The sequence below is a fragment of the Eurosta solidaginis genome, chromosome X (assembly GCF_040869045.1).
Source record: "Eurosta solidaginis isolate ZX-2024a chromosome X, ASM4086904v1, whole genome shotgun sequence".
NCBI lineage: Eukaryota > Metazoa > Arthropoda > Insecta > Diptera > Tephritidae > Eurosta > Eurosta solidaginis.
In genome coordinates, this window is record NC_090324.1 from 132,700,497 (window position 1) to 132,725,950 (window position 25,454).

General features: G+C 42.1%; 1 protein-coding gene and 2 pseudogenes across 7 annotated transcripts in view; 2 read left to right on the forward strand and 1 right to left on the reverse strand.

Moving 5' to 3' along the window:
* Positions 1–2,119, forward strand: part of LOC137234543 (eukaryotic translation initiation factor 3 subunit K-like) — a 28,015-nt pseudogene extending 25,896 nt beyond the window's left edge.
* LOC137235415 (potassium voltage-gated channel protein Shal-like) overlaps positions 1–25,454 on the forward strand; it is a 1,011,987-nt gene that overhangs the window by 85,131 nt on the left and 901,402 nt on the right. The window lies entirely within an intron of this gene.
* LOC137234546 (ATP-dependent RNA helicase DHX15 homolog) lies at positions 23,108–25,205 on the reverse strand (annotated as a pseudogene).

Genomic DNA, 25,454 nt, shown 5'->3' on the forward strand with positions numbered 1-25,454 from the left:
GATTAGTATGAAGAATGAGACAGACAATCATGGCGGAACGATACAAGGTGGGAGCATGGTGACATACCTACAAACAAAAAAAATTCCATGTACTTGTAAATTCGATGGACAAATGTCAAAATCGTACTGCGCCGGTAGTTGATGTATCAAATCAAATAAAAAAGGTTATAATCAGCTGTTCGACGCGGCCACCTTGTATCGTTCCGCCATGCAGGCAATGACATTTGCTTTGAAAACTAAGAAACGGAAACGGTAGCGGAACGCTGCCAACAGAGTTGCATTGTGCTTTTGACTTCATTAGGCATTCGATTAGCTACTAATGAAATAATAATAGATTCGAATTTTGTAGGGAAGATTGAGCTCAATAAGCGTCGTAATGTAGAAAATTGCCTTTATTATTCAATAAGCCGTCTGTGTGAAATTAGTAATACGCTGTAAATCAATTTAAAAGAACTAATAAAAATTTAATTGAATAAATGAAACATTAAAAATTATAGAAAGAGTTGACATTTTTATTACAATAATCAGTCAATGCAAGCCAGAATATTGGTGTTAGCTTACATAAGAAACAATATTTTTTATAATGGCTTATTACTAAAATATATACAGTCACTAAAATTGGCTCGACCTAAATTATTGTCGCTATTTTAAAAAAATATATATTGTTATATAACACCAAAAATCCAAATAGAAACTTAAAACTTTTAGAAAATTCCGCGAATTTTCATGCAAATTTTTAGCTTTTCGGTAAGAATTTTTAGAATTTTTCTGAGAGATAAATTCAAAAAATTATTACTGAATGCTAACAAAACGTGGTCACGGGTACCCCTAGAATGTGTTTATACAATATGGATATCAAATGAAAGATGTTGATGAGTGCTATAGTACAGGATAATTTTCATAGAACTGGGAGGCTAGGGTCTCGAGATATAGCCCAAAACGTGGACCCGGGTACCCTTAGAATGTGTTTATACAATATGGATATCAAATGAAAGCTGTTGATGAGTGCTATAGTACAGGATAATTTTCATACAACTGGGAGGCTAGGGTCTCGAGATATAGCCCAATACGTGGACCCTGATACACCTAGAATGTGTTTTTACATTATGGGTATCAAATTGAATCTGTTGATGTATGCTTTAGTACAGTGTAAGTTTTACACCGCTGAGTGACTACGGTCTCGAGATATAGGCCAAAACATGGCCCCGGATACCCCTAGAATGTGTGTGTATTATGCATATCAAATGAAAGCTGTTGCTGAGAGCTCTAAAGTTCATTGTGATATGCATGCGAAGCCGAAATAAAGACAAGAATTAATAATACCCACATACCTATTTAAATACGTCCTATTCGATTTGCTTGATATTTCGTATATAAATTTGCCTATATTAGTATTTACGATGCTTTTTTCAAGGAAATATACCAGAGACGGACTGGAACTGGGATTACGACTAGGACTGGGACTGAGACTGAGACTGAGACTCGGAGTGGGACTGGGACTGAGACTCGGAATGGGACTGGAACAAAATACATACCACCCTCTGGGACTGGCAATAAGAGATGAAGAAGAAGGAGAAAAACTTGAGAGAAGAGAAAAGAGAGAGGGAGACTGAGAGAGATAGAATGAGACGAAGATGGAGATGAAGCGAGAAAGACGGAGGGAGGAGTGAATAAAAACATAAGGAAAAAGTGTAGAGGGGTGGGGCGGAGTTAAACGGAAAAAGCTTATTAAAATCTATGCAGATAGGCCAAATTTTGGGCAGAACAACGTCTGCCGGGTCTGCTAGTATTTTTATAAAAATATCGAAAATAATGAAGGTCGAAGCAAAACTTAGTAAAAACTGAAAAAATCTGAGTGATGATGACTTTTGTAGATGAGTCTAGATATGTATGTGTGTTTGTATGAAAAATTTTAAGGTCACTTTATCTTACTTAAAAAGTTGACTTAAATCGCCCTCCTCCGAAATCGTGCTGGATCCGCCCCTGTATTGATGCCATACATAAGTTTGTGTGTCATGTTGTGGGTATTACTTTCCAAACAATTTTCAAGGATTTGTTGAAAGAGCTTTTCAACTGGGGTGGGGCTTTAGTTTATTTTGCATCTCCTGATCAAACTTAACAAATGAACGATGAAGAAATTACATTCGGCCTCATACTTTAAGCTTTCGAGAGAGGAGTGGTGCGTCTCTATGCTTTGCGCTAGAAACCTCGCTAGCTATTGTACCGAATTCGGTTAGATATAGATAAACGCATTGATAAGGGGTAATGTCGCTGGTAGACCGTCATTATATAGCATCGGCGCGAGTAGTACACAACCACTGCGACGTGCTTGGCCGATAAATTTTCGTCAACCAGTTACATCAGCACGTTTTTTGTTGCCCGGACGTGCCAATTTTATGTCCATATCCCAGATAGGCTTTACCTTTTAGCGGCAGTACAGGAAAATCTTGTCTACCTATAAATTGTATACGTTTCGATGATGATTCACGTTTGGCAATGCCGGTCACGATGGTAGTTCAATGTTGTGGGAATTAACATCCGTTTGTGCACACGGGGAAGGGATCAAATGCCTGTGTATACATTTACCGATCATGGCCTACCAGTGACAGATGTTTATATTATATGTCATTATATCACACTTGCGAAATATGATATACTAGAGGGTGCACTGCTGACTATCTGTTCTCAACATATAGCGTTGGAGCGACTGCTTTGGACTGTTGAAGTGTTCGTGGGCACTAACTAGTGAGGGCAACATTTATGAGTTCATTTTGTTAAGAGTGCTCAAGGGAGGAAAAGCAGTGCACGTGGAAGAGGAGCATTCCGACACGTTCAAAGGTAGGAAAGACAACGTTGTTGACCGCTTTCAATAGATGACCGTACCTTGATTTCAGGTGGACATGATTATCGAAAGGGATATTGCAGATACAGGGTACCAACGCTGGCTTATGTCAGAATACCCATTCGATCCTGCCAACGCGCCTCATGCCTCTATATCACGTACAGTTGCTGCTCAGCAAGCAAAGGGAGCGCCTACAGTAGGCAAAGAAAACATGTGCAGGGGTGGCAATGGAGATTGATTGCTTATGTGCAGAAGTGGAACCATTAAACTAATTAACAAAATATTGTTTGAGGTGACTGCACCAAGCATGAATGATGCATGGTCTGTTCGACCATGTTCATCGTATAAGAATGATCACAAGTACCCAAGCGAGGTTTCCCCCCGTATTTCATATTTGGCGTAAGTGTAGACTGCTCACAATGAAAAAATATGCAATTGTGATAATTTCGACCGTTATCAGGGACCAAAATTCAGTGGTGTTGCACTCAGTGAGGCGGGACCTTCAACTGACGATGTCGAAAACGCCCAGGAGCACGTTTCAAATATTTAGCGCATGCCTTCAACCTGTCTTTTTCCACCTTTGTCATACCCGAGAAATGGAAAATGGCCAAGGTGGTCCCGCTACTAAAGCCTGGGAAACCAGCTAACATAGGAGAGTCGTATCGTCCGATATCTCTCCTATCGCCAGTAGCAAAGACGCTTGAAGCCATTTTGCTCCCTTATTTCCAAGCAAAATTGCAGCTAGCCTCTCATCAGCATGGCTTCAGAAAACTCCATAGCACTACCACCGCGCTAAATGCCATTATCACCCAGATAAATTGCGGTTTAAATCAATATCCCCACCATAGAACAATACTCGTAGCGCTAGACCTATCAAAAGCTTTTGATACGGTCAACCATGGCTCGTTACTGCAAGACCTGGAAGGGTCTACCCTTCCCCCATGTCTTAAAAAGTGGACCGCAAATTATCTGGGAGGTCGGCAGGCATCGGTGCAATTTAGAAACGAAACATCAAAACCAAGGATAATTAAACAAGGGGTGCCACAGGATGGTGTCCTATCCCCACTTTTGTTTAATTTATACATATCTAATCTACCTTCACCACCGGAGTCACAATCGTTTCCTACGCTGATGACTGCACAATAATGGCCACAGGCCCAGGCCCAAAGATCGATGCGCTATGCAATAAAATAAACGGCTACCTCCCTGAACTCTCCAGTTTTTTCGCCTCGTGAAACCTGGCATTATCACCGACTAAATCTTCCGCGACTTTATTTACAACATGGACGCCCCAAATGTCGACCATTTTGAACATCCACGTCGATGGCACTACGCTACCGACTGTCCTACACCCCAAAATCTTGAGTGTGACGTTTGATCAGGATCTACATTTTGGTGAGCACGCAGCCGCAATTGTCCCGAGAATTCAGAGCCGTAACAAAATCCTCAAATCCCTCGCTGGCAGTACCTGGGGAAAAGATAAAGAAACGCTCATGACTACATACAAAGCAATTAGCCAGCCGATTACGTGCAACGCGTCACCCATATGGTCGCCAAGCCTAAAAATTACCCACTGGAAGAAGCTACAGGCCTGCCAAAATACTGCTCTCAGAATTGCCACGGGCTGTCTTCTTATGTCCCCAGAACACCATCTGCATAATGAGGCGAGAATACTCCCCATCAGGGAGAGAAATGAGATGCTGACCAAACAGTTCCTGTTGAATACCCAGAAACCTGAGCATCCCAACAGACATCTGATTGATGAACCAGCACCGCCGAGGGGCTTAAGGAGTCATCTCCGTAAGCATTTTTAGGAAATACGGCACCTGAAAACCCAGCCGTATGAAGCGAAAACACACAAGCAGGTCCTTGGTGAACTCCACAAACAGGCGTCGGAACTTTATGCCGGGAATTGCCCGGTGAATCCAGTACTCAAAGAAAAGTATCCAAAACTCGCGGAAGAGGAACGCATACTACCCTGGGAAACGCGTGTCACTCTTGCTCAACTTCGTTCTGGATACTGTAACAAGCTAAACTCTTACCTATCTAGAATCAACCCCGACATACAAAATGTATTCCCCGCTTGCAATGTGTCCCCACATGACACCAACCATCTCTTTAATTGTAATGTGGAACCAATGCCTCTAACACCCCTTTCCTTATGGTCCACCCCTGTTGAAACAGCAAGTTTTCTTGGACTCCCGTTAGAGGATATTGGTGACAATTTGTGATCGGTCGCGGCTGTTAGGTGGGGCGAAGCATTGCTACAACAACAACAACAACAACAAACTATTAGACACTACTCAGGTCATCAATTGATTAGCCTTAAAGGGATATGATATTAATGAAGACACTAAAGGTGCCGGTAAAGGTGATGGAGACACAGCGGCGGCATCTGGGGGGTTTGTTTTGCTAGCTTTCGCAAGAATTATAAAATAGTGCTGTAGGTGCTTACCAAAAAGCAATGCACCCCACCACGTATCGTACGTGCATGGGAAATTACGGGCTGTGCCAAAAATGCACTATGCATTGAAAGCGAACGTGAAATGATGCCGATAAAACGTGCTGCAGAGGCAAACAATCTCGTAGCGAGCGTAATACACGACGCCGGACGTACACAAATTTAACCCAATTCAAAAACTATCTTGGCCATTGGTCCAGCAGAGGTTGATGATATTGATAAGGTTACAGGGTATTTAAAACTTTTGTAAATCATTTGCCATATACGATAAAAGTTGTGTTAAGTTTAGATAATTCATTTCTTATCGTTTTAGAAATAGAAACAGGTGGAAATAAACCATTGAGTAAGACATGTATTTCGTGTAGTATCACGTCAAGTAGTATTGTCTCTATACGCATTCATTTACATACTGACCAAATATTTTGTTATGGTCAGAGCAGCTACACAAGTGACCTACTCTTACAATGGCAAGACTGATTTTCTTTGATTTTAGCTTTTTAGTTAGCATTGTTTATATGTCTATTGGCATTAAAAATATCCAATCAAGAGTCACATTTATTCAGTTGTGAATTGCCAAGAAATCGCTCCATCGTTGTACATTTAAATTTTTGCAAGAAAATATTATTCTGTGCTTCGCCTCTTGGTATACATTCTGATAGTTATGTGCCATAATTTGGGTATGTCACAATGAAAAATAAAAGGCACAGTCCTTTACAGTCAAATTAATTCCAAAGGACGTGTTGGAGGGTGCATTCTGTGATGAGCATATTGATATTATAATATTGTAATTTCATTCACAATTTTTGTTGTTATATCGGCCTACTGATTTTAAGATCGCGGGTTCGAATCGAGCTCAAGGCCTAACAATAATTTTTTATCATTATTATTGTTATGATAAATTTTTTCTTAATTGAAAAAATTTTTAAATTAGAATAGAAGAAAGAAAAAAATTTAGACAACTGCCAAAGCTCGTTGTATAGATCCATTTCGGGAACTGCTAAATTCCTTCATCGGCAACGTTTAGGCGCCGCTGCTATAACCATTCAGCCATCACAGCGGTTTTTTGTTTGTCTTCATTAATCCTACTTCTATTCTGTTTCGTGCCAATTGATATTCACAATAATAATGATAAAAAATTATTGTTAGGCCTTGAGCTCGATTCGAACCCGCGATCTTAAAATCAGTAGGCCGATATAACAACAAAAATTGTTAATATATCCCAGAGCACGGGGAAAAAAGTGTCAATAAAATATGACACTATGGCAGCATTGCCAACAAACAAGTCCAATTTTCACAGCCATTCTGCAACAGATGTCGCAGTGTTGTGAATATCAATTGGCACGAAACAGAATAGAAGTAGGATTAATGAAGACAAACAAAAAACCGCTGTGATGGCTGAATGGTTATAGCAGCGGCGCCTAAACGTTGCCGATGAAGGAATTTAGCAGTTCCCGAAATGGATCTATACAACGAGCTTTGGCAGTTGTCTAAAATTTTTTCTTTCTTCTATTCTAATTTAAAAATGTTTTCAATAAAAAAAAATTTATCATAACAATAATAATGATAAAAAATTATTGTTAGGCCTTGAGCTCGATTCGAACCCGCGATCGTAATTTCATTCAGTAAAGCGAAATCATATTAATAGAAAAAATTTGCTTTTATCATCAATTAGTTCCAAGTCCCATAAACGAGCCTCGATTGTTTTATCGAACTTTAAAAAAACGGAACTGCATCTTCGTAATAATTCGCCCTACAACGCTTTAGTTTGGACTAATGTCAGCTGTGCCTGGTTTTTTGTTTTTTTTTGATTATGAGGTTTTTTATCCGCGCTTGGTTGAGTAACATGACGTGTGACCCGTTTGCATAAGAAGATTATTTATTGGCCTCGTTCGGGGTAAACGAGAGCTGGGTTAACGGTTTGTTGGGATCGTTCGGGGTGGAAATTACAAGTCTTCCTCACCCTTACTGGAGGGTGGTAGGAGGATCAATTTTGTAATTGGTCTTGTGGTTTGTCCCCTTGCCGTATCCAGTTCGACGACTCGAACTCGGTTATCGGGACCATAATGAAGGTTTGCTACCGACCTAGTCTCCATTCATTGGGAGGCAAATTGTTCTCTTTTATGACGACTAGGTCTCCCTGTTTGAGGTTTGATTGTGGATGCTTCCACTTGGTGCGTTTCTGCAACTCGGTGAGATATTCAGTTTTCTATCGTTTGCAGAAGGTTTGATGCAGCGCTTTAAGTTTTTCCCATCGATTGACAAGTGATGCGCGATTCTCGCTTTCGTCAATCTCGGGTGGCGCTAGTAGATGGCCCCCGACTAGGAAGTGTCCGGGGGTAAGTGGCTCCAGGTTGGATGGGTCATTGGAAGATAGGCTTAGGGGTCGGGAGTTTAGACATGCTTCAATCCTACACAGGAGGGTACTAAATTCCTCGAGGTTAGGTTAGGCTGAACTGGCCGGTCCATGAGGACCTCACATAGACTAAATAAATCCGTAGTGTTACCAGAAGTTTGTTTTAACGACCAAACTGAAAAACCCTATCAAAAACCAGGACCTATGTTATAAAATAACTCCGTCCTCTTGGCAAATAATATAAGCTTCCTAGGATTAAAGCCACTTGCTGCTTCTAGATCTGATAGCTGTATCGCTCCTAATAGCTGGAATCTTAGCCTGGCAGGCGCAGGGCAAGAGCACAGAACATGCTCGATCGTTTCCTCCTCCAGCCCGCACTTCCTACATCTGCTATCACTGACCAAGCCTAATTTAAAGGCATGTGACGCCAGAAGCAGTGTCCAGTCAGAATACCCGTCATGAGTCTACAGTCCTCTCTTTTTAATGATAGAAGCAACTTTGTTAGTCTAAGGTTGTAAGACCTGCACATAATCTTCGACACTTTACAGCCCCGCGCTTGAACAACCCACGCCTTTCCTGCTTGGTCGATCATGTGCACCTCTCGCCTTCGCTTAATTTCGCCCTGTCTAATTGGGACGTCTACGCTGCAAGCTTCAAGGGATGCGCCCTTTTTAGCTAGTTCATCCGCTTTTTCATTCCCATCTATTCCCATATGCCCTGGGACCCAATATAGATGTATGCTTCTCCTTGTCCCGATTCTCTCCAGGGACTGCCTACACTCTAACATGCATTTAGGTGCTGTGCTATGCGAGATTATTGCCTTAATTTCTGCTTGACTGTCAACATAAAAGTTAACACGATTGCAGCTTGGGCTATTTTCTTCCAGGGTTTCTACTGCTTTGGTTACGGCTACTATTTCCACTTGGAAAACGCTACAGTAATCCGGCAGCCTGTAGTACCTGTTTGTTTCCGGAGCAGCACAGTATACCGCAGATCCTACTCCTTCCACTACTTTGGAACCATCTGTGTACACATGTATCGCCTCGTCCGCCATTTGAGCACCATTGCGCCAACCGTCCACCTCTATTGTGGCCTTGAGATCGCCCTCGAAGCGCAGATAGGGAAGCAGGTAGTCTGTTCGTCTAGTGATTGATGACGCTTTACTACTATGGCCGTATGATCGGCGCTCAAGCTGCCTCGAGGCACCGAGCTTGGTTGGAGTTGTTAACATTATGTTCTTTGCTACCAGGTCTACAGGTGGAATGTGCAGAATGGCATACAGTGCAGCTGTCGGGGTTGTTTTTAGGGCTCCCGTAATGCTAAGCATTGATAGTCTGCTTCCCCCTTATTTTTTGAGGTAGGTTGCTTTTTGTGTGGCTTTCCACCAAAAAAACTCCATAGAATAGGATAGGGCTTACAATCACTGTAAAAACCCAATGAGGAAGTGAGGGCGATAAGCCCCACGTATACCCTAGCATTCATAAAGTGCCGATGAAGCCTTCTTCACTCTCTCCTACACGTTGAGCTTCCATGACAGCTTACTGTCTAGGATGATTAAACTCCTCGAGAGTAAATTTATGATCCGATGCGATCTTTTTGAAATGAGTTTTGAAGCTCTTGACTCCCGCTACTCACAGCCCGCCCATATAAGGAGCCGCTGCGGGGATTAAATGCCATGTGAGGGTTTGATGGGCATATTTAGAGAGGGTTTGGTTGCGCGCATGAGCGAGGAATGCCTTGAACTCTGAGAGGAGAGCATTCGACGCTCCGAAAAAGTTCGTCCCGTTGTCGGAGTAGAGATTTTTTTGCATCCTCGTCTGGCGACAAACCGACTAGAAACTTGGCGGTACTGAGGTCGCTAGTCGCCTCTAAATGGGCCACCTTCGTCGCAAAGCAGACAAATCATATACAGTAATCCGGCAGCCTGTAGGACCTGTTTATTTCCGGAGCAGCACAGTATACCGCAGACCCTACTCCTTCCACTACTTTGGAACCATCTGTGTACACATGTATCGCCTCTTCCGCCATTTGAGCACCATTGCGCCAACCGTCCACCTCTATTGTAGCCTTGAGATCGCCCTCGAAGCGCAGATAGGGAAGCAGGTAGTCTGTTCGTCTAGTGATTGATGACGCTTTACTACTATGGCCGTATGGTCGGCGCTCAAGCTGCTTCGAGGCACCGAGCCTGGTTGCAGTTGTTAACGCTATGTTCTTTGTTAGCAGGTCTACAGGTGGAATGTGCAGAATGGCATACAGTGCAGCTGTCGGGGTTTTTTTCAGGGCTCCCGTAATGCTAAGCATTGATAGTCTGCTTCCCCCTTATTTTTTGAGGTAGGTTGCTTTTTGTGTGGCTTTCCACCAAAAAAAACTCCATAGAATAGGATAGGGCTTACAATCACTGTAAAAACCCAATGAGAAAGAGAGGGCGGCCCCGAGTACACCCTAGCATTCATAAAGTGCCGTTGAAGCCTTCTTCACCCTCTCCGGCACGTTGAGCTTCCATGACAGCTTACTGTCTAGGATGATTAAACTCCTCGAGAGTAAATTTATGATCCGATGCGATCTTTTTGAAATGAGTTTTGAAGCTCCTGACTCCCGCTTCTCACAGCCCGCCCATATAAGGAGCCGCTGCGGGGATGAAATGCCATGTGAGGGTTTGATGGGCATATTTAGAGAGGGTTTGGTTGCGCGCATCAGCGAGGAATGCCTTGAACTCTGAGAGTAGGGCACTCGACGCTCCGAAAAAGTTCGTCCCGTTGTCGGAGTAGAGATTTTTTTGCATCCTCGTCTGGCGACAAACCGACTAGAAACGTGGTGGTACTGAGGTTGCTAGTCGCATCTAAATGGGTCACCTTCGTCGCAAAGCACACAAATAGGCAGACGTAACCCTTGGACATGCGGCATCCTCGTCCGCTGTAGGACTTGATATCAAACGGTCCGAAAAAATCCACCCCGGTATTGGTAAATGCCCGAGAAAAGGTAGTGCGTTCCGCAGGGAGAATTCCCATGAGTTGCGTCGGCGAACGTTTGCGGAATAGCGTGCAGACCTTGCAGTTATGAATGGTGGCTCGGATCATGTTTTTGACCCGCGGTATCCAATACTGCGTGCGTAGGAGCCGCAGCATGAGTTGGTTTCCGCCATGTAGGGAAATGGTGTGGACAAACTGGACTAGGAGACGGGTGAGTCGGCAGGCGTAAGGGAGAATTATCGGGTGACGCTCGTTGATGGCCCCCCACTCGTAGGACATTATTTTCGTCGATAAAAGGGTTTAGACAGAGGATCTCGCTTTTGGCCGCGATGGGTTTCCTAATTCTCAGAGAGTTCATTTCCTCGGCATAGGGGTTTGTTTGGGATATCCTTATGAGATCGCTAGTCGTAGCCTTGATTTCGTCGGGCGAAATCTGGTGAGACTCTGCTTTAAAGGAAGATTTTGTCTTAGGATTTGTTCATTGCGAAAACCTTAGGATATATGATATGACCCTCAAGGCTTTTGAAAGTTCTGACAAGCTTTCTAGGATATCCTCCTTTCCATTTATTTTTGATGTGGTAAAGGCTTTTACGCGCTTTTGCTCAATATTTGTCTGAAACTCTTTTTCTTGATTCGGCCACTTTTGAGTTATCTTCTTGTAACCAAGAAGGTCACTGCCACCACAAGGAGCTTGCGACTAGGTCTTTTGCTGACATCCCCCTGCTGGCCAAATCTGCTGGGTTTGATGCAGACTCTACGTGGTGCCGGGCACTATTCCCTACCTTTTCTACGATTTTGGTTACTCTATGAGCAACAAATGTTGACCAAGAGCAGGGAGGTTTTTTAATCCACGCTAAAACGATCATTGAATCAGTCCATAGACGTGTACGGAATTTTCCCAGGTTCAGGTTTTCGCGCACTGAATCTAAAATTTCGGCTAACAAGACTGCTCCACACAGTTCTAATCTGGGTAGCGAAATTGTTTTTACGGGAGCTACTCTTGTTTTCGCCATTAGAAGGCTGACGTGGACCTCCTTCTTAACCTTTGCCCATACCATATAATTCAACGTCCACATTTGGTGCAAAATTTACCCATATTGGTATCTAAATATAGTTAATATCGTGGTAGTCCTCCATAAAGGTTTGCCATTTATCTAGGGTACTCGTGGACACAGTATCGTCCCAGTCAGTTCCTTCCAGCCAGATGTTTTGCATTATGATCTCGGCTACTATGATGACTGGTGCGAGCTACCCCAAAGGATCGAAGAGTTTGGCGATCGCTGAAAGTATTGCCCTTTTTGTCAAGACCTCACGATTTTCGATAGGTTTTGCGGTGAAGAGAAATATTCGGAATGCGCGTTCCATCTGATGCCTAATGTTTTGACTGTACTCGCATCCTCGAATTCCAGGAAATCTTCGTGTAGCAAGTGGGATTTTGGTATTCCTTTCAGTATTCGGCTGCAGTTCGAAGTCCACTTTCGCAAAGAAAACCCTGCTGACCGTAGTGCGTGGGTGACTTCCTCACGAGCTTTAATTGTTGACTCGATGCTGTGGCCTCCTGCTAGCATGTCATCGACATACATGCTTGTCCGCAGAATGCTGGCTGCTATGAGTGAGGAAGTCCCTAAATCATCTGCTAGTTGGTGCAGTGTCCTTATTGCCAGATAAGGAACACAGTTGACTCCAAAGGCTACTGTCTTTAATTCATAGACGTTGATAGGATCCCCTGGATTATTGCGAAATACTATTCTTTGGAACTGGGTTTGGTTGGGTATTACCCATATTTGGCGATACATTTTCTCCATGTCGCTTTAAAGGCATATTTGAAGAATCGCCAACGAAGGAGCAGAACTTTTAGTTCGGCCTGCAGAACGGGGCAAGTGTATAACACGTCATTGGAACTAGTGCCATTAGAAGTGGGACACGATGCGTTAATAACTACTCTTACTTTTTTAGTCGTGCTCTCATTTTTATTACCGCATGATGAGGCAAAAAATAGCAATTGGTTGAATGTGGAGGGATAATTGTAGGAACTTTTGTCATATGCCATAGTGTTTCGTATTTCGCTAATACTCTGTTGTATTCAGTTTGTAGGGCTGGTTTTTTCGATAGGCGCGTCTCGTTTCGGTAAAACTGAGAGCAAGCGCTTTTCAGAGAGGGCCCTAATGTGATGCTGTTTGAAAACCCCTGCTTGAATGGTAGGGCTACGATGTATTTCCCATCAGTATTCCTTTTTGTTGTCGCGGGCCTTCGCAATAGACATTATCCTCAGTGAGGGACCTCTTCTTAGGTATATCTTCTAGCTCCCAAAAGGCAGTCAATTGTTTCTCGATGCTGATTTCATTGAAAAAATACGCGGTTATTAATTGGCTGAGGTGCTTCTTCGCGACCGGTTAATATCCAACCGAAGACGGTTTCTTGGGCGAGAAGCGTATTTAAGACGTTCTTCCGTAAGCCGTCTAGGATTACTTGTGGATAAATGTCGCCTCCTAGGATTAGGTCGACTGGTTCGTTAACGAAGAACCTTTTATCCACCAGAAGAAGATCAGGGAACTCTTGTCGAGTCATTTCGTCAACTTGGCATGTTGGAAGATCCCTTGTCAACTGAGGTAGGACCAGAACCACTGTACCAATGCATATTAAAGGGTTTATAAGGGAACCTAGTCTTATGGAGCAGGATACTTTCACCTGCGCAGATGGTGTATTATTAATGCCTGAAACTTGGACGTGCAATCGTTTAGATGGAAGAAGTATTCTGTTTTTGAATCTTTCGGTTATAAACGAACATTCAGACCCAGAGTCTATAAGTGCTCTCGCGGAGAAATCCACTCCATTATAATTTATTTTAATACGTTTTGTGCCTAGTAATATCCCCTTTGTTGTATGTGCATGACAGGAAGAGACGTTATTAATATTTTCTTTTCTCTTTTCAGAGTCCATCCTTGCCCTTGCCTCTTGTGATGTGGAGGCTATATTCTCATGGTTATGTTGGTTCCCCCTTTGGGGCGTTGTTGATGTTGTGTTTGGATGAGCTGTCGGAAGGTGGAGCAAGGTATTGTGCCTTGAGTGACATGAGTTGCAGTTGAATGGACTCGTGCATCTTGCCACTGTGAGTCCAGCCGACAAGCAGTTCAGACAACAGTTGTTGCTTTTCGCATAAGCTATTTTGTCTGCCGTGGACAGCTTAAGGAATTTTTGGCATTTTCGTAATTTGTGCTCCTGTGGCAAATTTTACATACCGTTTTAGGGATGCTGGCTTGGTAAACTCCAAGTTTTATAGATGTTTCCTTTGAACTATTCGTGTGAGTTTCGGGCCTTGGATGGTTTGCTGGTTTCAGGGAGTTTTGTGGAACATAGGTATGTTATAATTGCATTCAACTTTGTAATATCGATTTTGTGACATTGAAGCGCCGATATGCAATTATTTATTTCGCGTTGTAATTTTTTTATTGCTGTTCCGCATTCGTATTCGACTGCCGTAAGGCTGAACAAAAGCTTCAATTGCGTGCTCACTTGGACACGCTTATTCTCATACCTGTTTTTAAGTTTTTCCAGGCTTTTTCAATCCCTTCATTGGTCAAGGAGCACCTTTCTACTATTTCCTTTGCTTCCCCTTGAGTCTTCTGCCTTAGATAGTAAAGTCTTGCAGGTCCTTGTTGAGAATATATAAGGCCGTGAAGATATCTCTAAAAGCCGGCCAAGAAAGGTAATGCTTAATATTATGTCTCTGACTGGGATTGGTTTCCACTATTGTGGCAGGGGTATTTGCAGGTGGTGCTGATTTTTCAACTTCAGCAACGATTGTAGCCATGCATTTCATATAGCATGCGAAACAGCTTTTATTTTTCTGCTTAATGGATGGCAGGTCGTCCTTCGTTATGTCTGTAGAGTTGAGGAGACTTTCATAAAGTGAATTTGTCGTTTTCCAATAGTGATTCCAGCTCCTCTTGCTGTATTGCAAAGGTGTGTTTGTTTTGTGTATGTAGGTTTCCATTTCTTTTTTTTCTTATTTTAAATATCTTGTCTCTTTTAAGGAACGAGAGCAGAAGTAATGACTCTGGAGTATTATGCTTGCAACGAAAGCGAAATTATAATAATTGACACAGATAGAAATCTGTTTCAAGATTTAATGTGCCTCATTATTTGTGTATTGTTGTTGAAATCTCTACAAGTGACACAGATAGAAATTTGGATGCAAATTTAATGTGTCGAAATTGGTATTTGATGAAAGTGAGGTGTGTGCGATTTAGCCACTCTAGGGCTAATTGTGCCAAACCAAATTAAAATAAATAAAAAAATAAATAAATGTAAGGCGCGATAACCTCCGAAGAGATCTAAGGCCGAGCTTCTCTTCCAATTTGCGTCGTGCTCCTCTTGATTTTTCCCTACAAATTGGCCGGACGAGACCTACATGTTTTATGCCGACTCCGAACGGCATCTGCAAGGCAGATGAGTTTTCACTGAGAGCTTTTCATGGCAGAAATACAATCGGAGCGCTTGCCAGACACTGCCGAGGGGCGACCCCGCTTAGAAAAATTTTCTTCTAATTGAAAAATTTTATTTCTAAAATTTTGATGTTGCTTTGCCCGGGAGTTGAACCCAGGGCATACGGTGTGATAGGCGGAGCACGCTACCATCACACCACGGTGGCCGCCAAACCAAATTAGTATCCCAAAAAAGGAATTGAACGCAATTGTGTACTTCTTCGAAAGTGAAAACCGTAATAAACTTCTTTATTTTTACTTTTTCTGTTTAAAACACAATTTTCCAAATAACTTTGTATGGACTCTAAGTGAATATTGTCTGACGAGGATTTAATGTGTGTGAAGTAATATAAGACACAGATAGATATCCTGACTAGGATTTAATATGTGATATGCAGCACATATAGAAATCCTGATGAGGATTTAGTGTGCATAAAATTATATTAATCACAGATAGAAATCCTTGCTAGGACCAACTTAATGAGGAAAAGTACAATTTCTTTTATTTATTATAAAAAGTGTTTAAGCCTAAAGATACAAGAAATAAAATATAAATTGTGTTTGTGATGGTTGTGTGGCTTACAACCAATATGACTAATCCAGTAGCCACCCAACGTACTGAATTCTCTGGCTTTTTGCCTGAGTTCGAAAGAAACTGATAAGTGAAGTGAATTTTGTGATAGACATGCTGAGGCTATCAACCAAGTGAAATTGTTGTTACTATTAATCGCGAGATTTTGTCAACATGTATGTAACAAAGAGAGGTGTTCACAGTGCAGTGATGAGTGTGAAAAAAAACTAAAAATAATTCACTGACTGTCTGCCTTGAGCTGTGTCGGGTAACCCTTACCACTGGTGGGGGGAGTTACCCGATAGTCAAAAGGTGATTGGTGTTTAGGTCACTAGCCTAAATATTGTTAAAATAACTTTCGGTTCAACCTAATGCGCCCCGTACTTTGACTGTTACCGGTAACTGTCCATGCACCGCCGAGAACTAATTGAGTAGGGGAAAACTCGAAGAAAGTTAGTAATCGGCGGGTGCCATAGACTTTTTCTTTCCTTATCACTTCACTTCTTTTCTGAACGTCCGCAAGTGAGCTCCAGCAAGCAAATTGAAGGTAAACATTCCTTTTTTTTCAAGTGTACATTCGATAAAATTAATATAAAGTGTGATTTATTAAATACTTTCAATTTTAAATTCTCCACTTAATTTTGAGTTCTTGAATAAAGAAAGTTTTGTTATTAATTAGATCAGTGAAAGTGTTGTTTTTCCCTAACCCACACTAACTAGTTCCTTTTTTTATTTTTCTTTTCGGTGTTACGTGCGAGCGAATCCCCATCGTCCCGAACCACACGTAATCACTGGTCATATCGCGCCAGGAAAAACCGAAGTGAACACAAATTCAGCCAGCGCATTAAAATTTCAAGGTGCAAGTTTATCATCAAAAATTATTTAGAATTCACGGTGCGAATTTGCAAGAAAAATTATTTGGAATTATTGAGAAATGCCAACGATCAGCCATTAGCGACGAGTGGTAATAGCGAGCATTCCATACGCACACCAAAGCACATCATACAGTCATCACATCATACAGTCCGCATATCACATAGTCATCACATCATAAAGTCCGCATATCATATAGTCATCACATCATACAGTCCGCATATCATATAGTCATCACATCATACAGCCCGCATATCATACAGTCCGCACATGATACAGTCCGCACATCTAACCACATATAATAAAACAAATCATCACTTAAGCCATACAAGGTACGTTGGTTTTATTGGTTCATGCACCACCACTTTTTTTGTTTGCAATATGTGAACGTATCGAAGTGAACTTGTGATAGATTTATAATTCGAAGTAGGTGGAAATTTCGTGTTTTTTAAACACACCAATCGCCTTTTGACTACCGATTGATTCCCCCACCAGTGGTAAGAGTCCTCCGACACAGCTCAAGGCAGACAGGCAGTGATTTAAATTTTCTTTTTTTTTTCTTTCTTCACTTCCACTGCACTGTGCAACATAAGACTTAGGGATAGTTTCCTTTCATTCGAAAGTTCGATAAGAAGTACACACCACTTTTATTTCCACCTGGTTGATGTAAACTTGTTTTGTAAACTTGTCACAGAATCAATTCAGTTTATATACACTTGTATACAATATCCACGCCACTGCGACTTATATACACCATTGGATGGCTAGTGGCAACTGAGGCTTGTAGCAGACAATATTCACTTACAGTGCATATAAAGTTATTTTCAAAATTGTGTATTAAACAGAAAAAAAATCAAAATAAATAAGTTTATTACGCTTTTCACTTTCGAAGAAGTACACAATTGCGTTCAATTCCTTTTTTTGGAATACTAATTTGGTTTGGCACAATTAGCCCACTTCACTTTCATCAAATACCAATTTCGACACATTAAATTTGCATCCAAGTTTCTATCTGTGTCACTTGTAGAGATTTCAACAACAATACACAAATAATTAGGCACATTAAATCATGAAACAGATTTCTATCTGTGTCAATTCTTATAATTTCGCTTTCGTTGCAAGCACAATACTGCAGAGTCATTACTTCAGCTCACGTTCCTTAAAAGAGACAAGATATTTAAAATAATAAAAAAAATGGAAACCCACATAAGAATGACAGACTTCATAGTGGAGTTTGAGCAGGAGTTCAACGCCAAGCCAATCGCTGAACAAAACAAACACACCCTTGCAATATAGCAAGAGGAGCTGAAATCACTATGGAAGAAGACAAAGTCACTTTATGAAGGTCTCCTCAACTCTACAGATATAACGAGAGAGGACCTGCAATCCATTAAGCACAAAAATAAAAGCTGTTTCGCATGCTATATGAAATGCATGGCTACAATCGCTGCTGAAGTGGAAAAATTAGCACCACCTGCAAATGCCCCTGCCACAAAAGTGGAAACCAATCCCAGTCATGGACATACAATTCGGCTGCCCCCTTGCGGTACCGATGTAATTAAAGGTGATTACCTTTCTTGGCCGGATTTTAGAGATATGTTCACGGCCTTAAATATTCTCAACAAGGATCTGCAAGATGTTGAAAAAATTTAGAAAGGTGCTCCCTGACGAATGAAGGGTTTGAAACAGCCTGGAAAAACTTAAAAGACAGATATGGGAATAAGCGTGTCCTAGTGAACACGCAATTGAAGCTTTTGTTTAATCTTACGGCAGTAGAATACGAATGCGGAACAGCAATAAAAAAATTACAACGCGAAATAAATAATTGCATATCGGCGCTTCAATGTCACAAAATCCACATTACAAACTGGGATGCAAATATAACATACTTATGTTCCACAAAACTCCCTGAATCCACCTTGGCGCTATGGGAACAAACCGTAGAGAAGAAAACTGACATCCCAAAGTGGGAAGATATGGACAAATTCCTGTCCAGCCGTTTTCAGACTCTAGAAACCGTAGCAAACCATCCAAGCCGCCCAAAACTCACACGAATAGTTCAATTCCGTAAGCTGTCCACGGCACACAAAATAGCTTATGTGAAAAGTAACAACTGTTGTCTGAACTGCTTGTCGGCTGCGCACACAGTGACACGATGCACGAGCCCATTCAACTGCAACTAATGTCACTCAAGGCACAACACCTTGCTCCACCTTCCGACAGCTCATCCAAAAACAACATCAACAACGTCCAAAAGAGGGAACCAATACAACAATGATAACATACCCTCCACTTCACAACAGGCAAGGGCAAGGATGGACTCTGAAAATAGAAAAGAAAATATTAATAGCGTCTCTTCCTGCCATGCACATACAACAAAGGGGTATACTAGGCACAGCACGAGTGAAAATAAACTATAATGGAGTGGATCCGCGAGAGCACTTATAGACTCTGGGTCTGAATGTTCGTTTATAACAGAAAGACTCAAAAACAGAATACATCTGCCATCGAAACGATTGCCCGTCCAAGTTCCAGGCATTAATAATACACCATCTGCGCAGGTGAAAGAATCCTGCTCCATAATGGTTCCCTTATAGACCCCTTAATATGCATTGATACAGTTGACAGGGGATCTTCCAACATGCCAAGTTGACGCAATGACTCGACAAGAGTTCCCTGATCTTGTTCTGGCGGATAAAAGGTTCGTTAACGAACCAGTCGACCTAATCCTAGGAGGCAACATTTATCCTCAAGTAATTCTAGACGGCATACGGAAGAACGTCTTAAATATGCTTCTCGCCCAAGAAACCGTCTTCGGTTGAATATTAACCGGTCGCACAGAAGCAACTCAGCCAATTAATAACCGAGTGTCCTTTTTTAGTGAAATCAGCATCGAGAAAAAATTTACTGCCTTTTGGGAGCTAGAAGATATACCTAAGGAAAGGTCCCTCACCGAGGATAATGTCTTTTGCGAGGCACTTTACAAAGCGACAACAAAAAGGAATACCGATGGGAAATACATCGTAGCCCTACAATTCAAGCAGGGGTTTCCAAACAGCATCATATTAGGGCCCTCTCTGAAAAGCGCTTGCTCTCAGTTTTACCGAAACGAGACGCGCTTATCGAAAACGCCAGCCCTACAAACTGAATACAACAGAGTATTAGCGGAATACGAAACACTAGGGCGTATGACAAAAGTTCCTACAGTTATCCCTCCCCATTCACCAAGTTGCTATTTTTTGCCTCATCATGCAGTAATAAAAGAGAGAACGACTACAAAAGTAAGAGTAGTTTTTAATGCATCGTGTCCCTCTGCTAATGGCACTAGTTTGAATGACGTGTTATACACCGGCCCCGTACTGCAGGCCGACCTAGCAATTCTACTCCTTCTTTGGCGATTCTTCAAATATGCCTTTAACAGCGACATAGAGAAGATGTATCGCCAAATATGGGTAATGCCCAACCAAACCCAGTTTCAAAGAATAGTATTTCGCAATAATCCATGGGATCCTATCAACGTCTATGAATTAAAGACAGTAACGTTTGGAGTTAACTGTGCTCCTTATCTGGCAATAAGGACACTGCACCAACTAGCAGATGATATAGAGATTTCCTCACCCATAGCAGCCAGCATTCTGCGGACAAGCATGTACGTCGATGACGTGCTAGCAGGAGGCCACAGTATCGAGTCAACAATTAAAGCTCCCGAGGAAGTCACCCACGCACTACGGTCAGCAGGGTTTTCTTTGCGAAAGTGGACTTCGAACTGCACCCGAATACTGAAAGGAATACCAAAATCCCACTTGCTACACGAAGATTTTCTGGAATTCGAGGATGCGAGTACAGTCAAAACATCAGGCGTCAGATGGAACGCGCATTCGGAATATTTCTATTTCACCGCAAAACCTATCGAAAATCGTGAGGTCTTGACGAAAAGGGCAATACTTTCAGCGACCGCCAAACTCTTCGATCCTTTGGGATAGCTCGCGCCAGTCATCATAGTAGCCAAGATCATACTGCAAAACATCTGGCTGGAAGGAACTGACTGGGACGATACAGTGTCCACTCGTACCCTAGATAAATGGCAAACCTTTGTGGAGGACTACCCCGATATTAACAATATTAAGATACCAAGATGGGTAAATTTTACACCAAATGTGGACGTTAAATTACATGATTACTGCGACGCATCCGAAAAAGCCTATGCAGCTACAATATTTCTTAGAGCAAAGGTTAATAACGTCAGCTTACTAATGGCGAAAACAAGAGTAGCTCCCGTAAAACAATTTCGCTACCCAGATTAGAACTCTATGGAGCAGTCTTGTTAGCCGAAACTTTAGAATAAGTGCGCGAAAACCTGAACCTGGGAAAATTCCATACACATCTATGGACTGACTCAACGATCGTTTTAGCGTGGATTAAAAAACCTCCCTGCTCTTGGTCAACATTTGCTGCTCATCGAGTAACCAAAATCGTAGAAAAGGTAGGGAACAGTGACGGGCACCACGTAGAGTCTGCATCAAACCCAACAGATTTGGCCAGCAGAGGGATGTCAGCAAAAGACCTAGTCGCAAGCTCCTTGTGGTGACAGGAAGATAATTGAAAGTGGCCAAATCAAGAAAAAGAGTATCAGACAAATATTGAGGAAAAGCGCGTAAAAAAATAAATGGAAATGAAGATATCCTAGAAAGGTTTTCAGAACTTCCAAGAGCCTTGTGGGTCATATCATATATTATAAGGTTTTCGCAAAGAACCAATCCTAAGACAAAATCTTCCTTTAAAGCGGAATCGTACTTCATTTAACCCGATGAAATTCAGGCCACAACAAGTCGTTGAATAAATATCTACCAACGGAAGCATTATTCGGAGGAACTTTCGAGTTTAAAGTCCGGGAAACTCATCGGTTCAAAGAGTGGAATCCTGCCTCTTACCCCCCTTGTCGATGAAAAGGGCATATTGAGGGTGGGCGGTCGTCTTTCAGGGGCCAAGGATCTTCCCTACAGTGAACGGCACCCGGTCATTCTGTCGTATGACTGCCGGCTCACACGACTTCTTGTCCAGTTCATCCACAAAATTACACTGCATGGTGAGAACCAACTTATGTTTCGTCGCCTACGCACAGAATATTGGATCCCTAGGGTCAAAAATATGATCCGATCGGTCATACATAATTGCAAAACCTGCACCATATTCCGCAAACGGACCCAAACCCAACTTATGGGAGATCTACCTCCAGAACGAACCATCTTTTCCCGGGCTTTCATCAATACGGGGGTAGATTTTGCCGGACCATTTGACATCAAATCTTATAGCGGAAGAGGATGCCGTCTAACAAAGGGTACGTCTGCCTCTTTGTCTGCTTTGCCACCAAGGCGATTCATTTAGAAGTCGCGAGTGACCTCAGTACCGCCGCCTTTTTAGCAGCTTTCGATCGGTTTGTCGCCAGGCGAAGATGTCCGAAGAATATATACTCCGACAACGGAACCAACTTCGTCGGTGCCTCTCGAGCACCTCGATCCCAACTCAAAGCTTTCCTCGCCGATGCGCGTAACCAAACCCTATCGAGGTACTTTCACCAAACCCTTCAATGGCACTTCATACCTGCAGCCGCCCCTCATATGCGCGGACTGTGGGATGCTGGAGTCAAAAGTTTTAAAAACCACTTCAAAAAGATAGCGTTGGAATATAAATTTACTATGGAGGAGTTCAGTACCCTTCTTTGCAGAGTTGAGTCTTGTCTCAACTCGAGACCTCTGAGCCCCTCCTCCAACGACGCGTCCAGCTTGGAGCTACTCACTCCGGGACACTTCCTCATTGGCGGTCATATACTAGCCCACCAGAGATTGACGTCAGTGAGAACCGTGCTTCACTTGCCAACCGCTGGGGGAAGCTGAAGGCATTACATCAAACGTTTTGCAAACGGTGGAAGTACGAATATCTCACCGAATTGCAAAACGCACCAAGTGGAAACACCCACAAGTCAGCCTGAAACAAGGGGACCTAGTCGTCATAAAAGAGGACAATTTGCCTCCCAATGAATGGAGACTAGGACGGATAGCATATCTTCATTATGGCCCGATAACCGCGTTCGAGTCGTTGAACTGGACACGGCAAGGGGATAAACCACAAGACCAATTACGAAAGTGGTCCTCCTACCACCCTCCAGTGAGAGTTTGGAAGACTTATAACTTCCACCAGTCTTATAACTACTCCCCTTCCCCTCCTCTCGTTCACCCGAAACGAGGCCAACAGAATCCTAACGCAGATCCCCAATCTGCCACAGAACACAAAAATCCCCCCCTCCCCTCCCTCCTTTTATTGTTTGGCACACTATGGCCACAACGCTGGTGCTTAATAACAATAAGAGCAACTACCTATTCACAATTCACACACACACTCAGGGACACCTGCAAAAGCAACAACAACTTGCAAAAACGCGTCTCTTGTTCAAAGCTAAAAAGTATTTTTTTTTCTCAAAAAAAAAAATAGCAGTCTGTGCAATTCATAATAATGCATGCAATCTCACCTGCAGCTTAGCAGTATCTGAAAGTATTTCATTTGAGAAATTCTAGCGCAAGCATGAGAGTTTCCGGTGCAGGTGGATCCACAAAATTGAAATGCACCAAATCATCTATGCCGAGTTTTTTTTTAATTGCAACACAACAGTACCTACAAGTAAAGAACAAGTTAATATCATATTTACATTAATCATTCTTTAGCCATTTACCTAAATTTGAATGCAAGATTTGAGGATATGAGCTATCCTGCATTCCATTTTTTGTAAGCTTTTCTGTATAAAGGGAAGTATTTGCCAGGGCGTGTACGTTCCGGCACGACCGGCAAGTTGTTGAGCAGATGCCTTTGATATAGCTGATATGAGCAAACTTTCTACGCGTATACGTGGATTATAAACTTATGTTGGGTAAAGCCTGGAGCAATTCCAAAAAAACACCAACAATTGTAAGCGATGTTTCAGAAATATCTGTGGAATCAACACCTTTGCGTCCTATTGCACCATTGACATTACGTGGGGGTGCATGCTCGAAAATGTGTTCCTGTAAATTTGGCTGCAATGTAGAATAAAGTGGTATACATTTCAATTCACCAATATCTGTGCCCAAATTATCGGTTTCACGTTTAATACGCTCACAAGCCTCTTCGATTGCTTCGTGACCCGTTAAGAACATTTCAAAGTCACCTAAGCATAAAAAAAAATTGTTAAATGTATTCAAAATAATTCACACGATGTGGATGCTAAGAACCTTCAATATCATCACTCATATGCATTTGTATGAAAGTTCGTATGGCTGCCTCCAAATAGTCCCGTTCGGGTTCAGATGTATAGAAAAGTTCTACATGATGTGTGCGACCTGGTACATTCATGAATGTTGCATTATCGAAGTACTGTTGAAAATTGCCTGCATCCAAAGTGGAGGACATCACAACCAATTTCAAATCATTACGCTGTCTTATAAGTCAGTGAGTCTCGTGCCTCACTTGTGAAGGAATTCATCGTTAATATGGAAGATACCGAAGAACAAAACGAGGAGGCTGAAGTCATTTGACCAGTCGGAATGTTTTCTTGCACGTCATCACGGGAACTGTGTTGCTGTTTGGAAACATGCATTTTTGATATCGTATCGTTTGCACGCAATCTTTCTGTGGCGCACTCAACAAGCCATCCTGTAGGGACGTGTTTCGATGTAGGGGCTCATTATAGCATAAATATGGATACATGAACATTATAGACGCCGAACATAAACCTTCTTCGCAAGCGCCACCCATAATAAATCACCTATGGTACGTAATATTTCACAAGCAGTATGATATAAGTTCAAAGCATTTCTATCGAGTCCCGCTTGAAGTGATAAATCAGCAAAGATTTTGTGACTCGTCCCACACAACGCCTGCTATTAGCCCGCGAGTCCATATCGAGGCCAACAAAATCACGCATCTCAAGAGGTCCAAAGAGCATACTCATTTTTTTTAGCTTTGTCACGTGATCTGTCCAGACGTTTCGATTCCAAACCCAAAATAATGCATTAACAAACTCAGCTATGTGATTCTAAATCCACACAGCTATCATGTTCACGTTAAAAGAATGCTTGTGCCTTAAAATTGGAAGGTGTTGTAAATTCATCTTGCAGCCGAGTGCTATACTTTTCAATCGCATTACCCCGGCGAGGAAGAGGAATACAAAACCTGTTGATCTCCGCCAGCCGAATTTACTCTATCAGCTGCTGCTTTTGCTGGTGATGGTCCATAAAATATTGCACGTGAATCATATAACGTACTACTGTAGCGAACTTTTGGCGACTCATGTTGCCGACAAAGCTCATTTAACTTTGTTTGAGTTTCGAATTTACCAATGATTATCAGACCGAGAAGGCGACAATGTGATTGAAAATCTACCCAATCATTGTTCTCTACAGGATATTCATGTATGTAACGTATCCAAATATCACGTGTAACCCCTGAAGAATAATTTATTTTCACATTGCTAACATATCGAACTTTATTGAATGCCTTTTGTAGCGTACGTGGCTTGGATGGCCTAACACCACGCAAGAGAACCAATAAACAACCATGATGTAGAACATGTTGTTCAATGTCCGGTAGCAGCAATATTTGTTCGTTGACGCCATGAGACATTATCACACTGACATTCGCACGCATTTATTTATCTGTTCTGTGTCTATGCACAATTGAAATCACACACATTGCATTAAGTACGATGAATTACTTATAATTGTGGTTCATTGAGGGCTACGAAGTACCTTATTTATCAAAGGGCCACTGCCCACAAACGCACACAAGCACCTACGCTCCTGCAATACTGAGAGTGAAAGGTTTATTTTACTTAAATATTTTACTGTTTCTTATCGTGAATTTCAAAAAGAA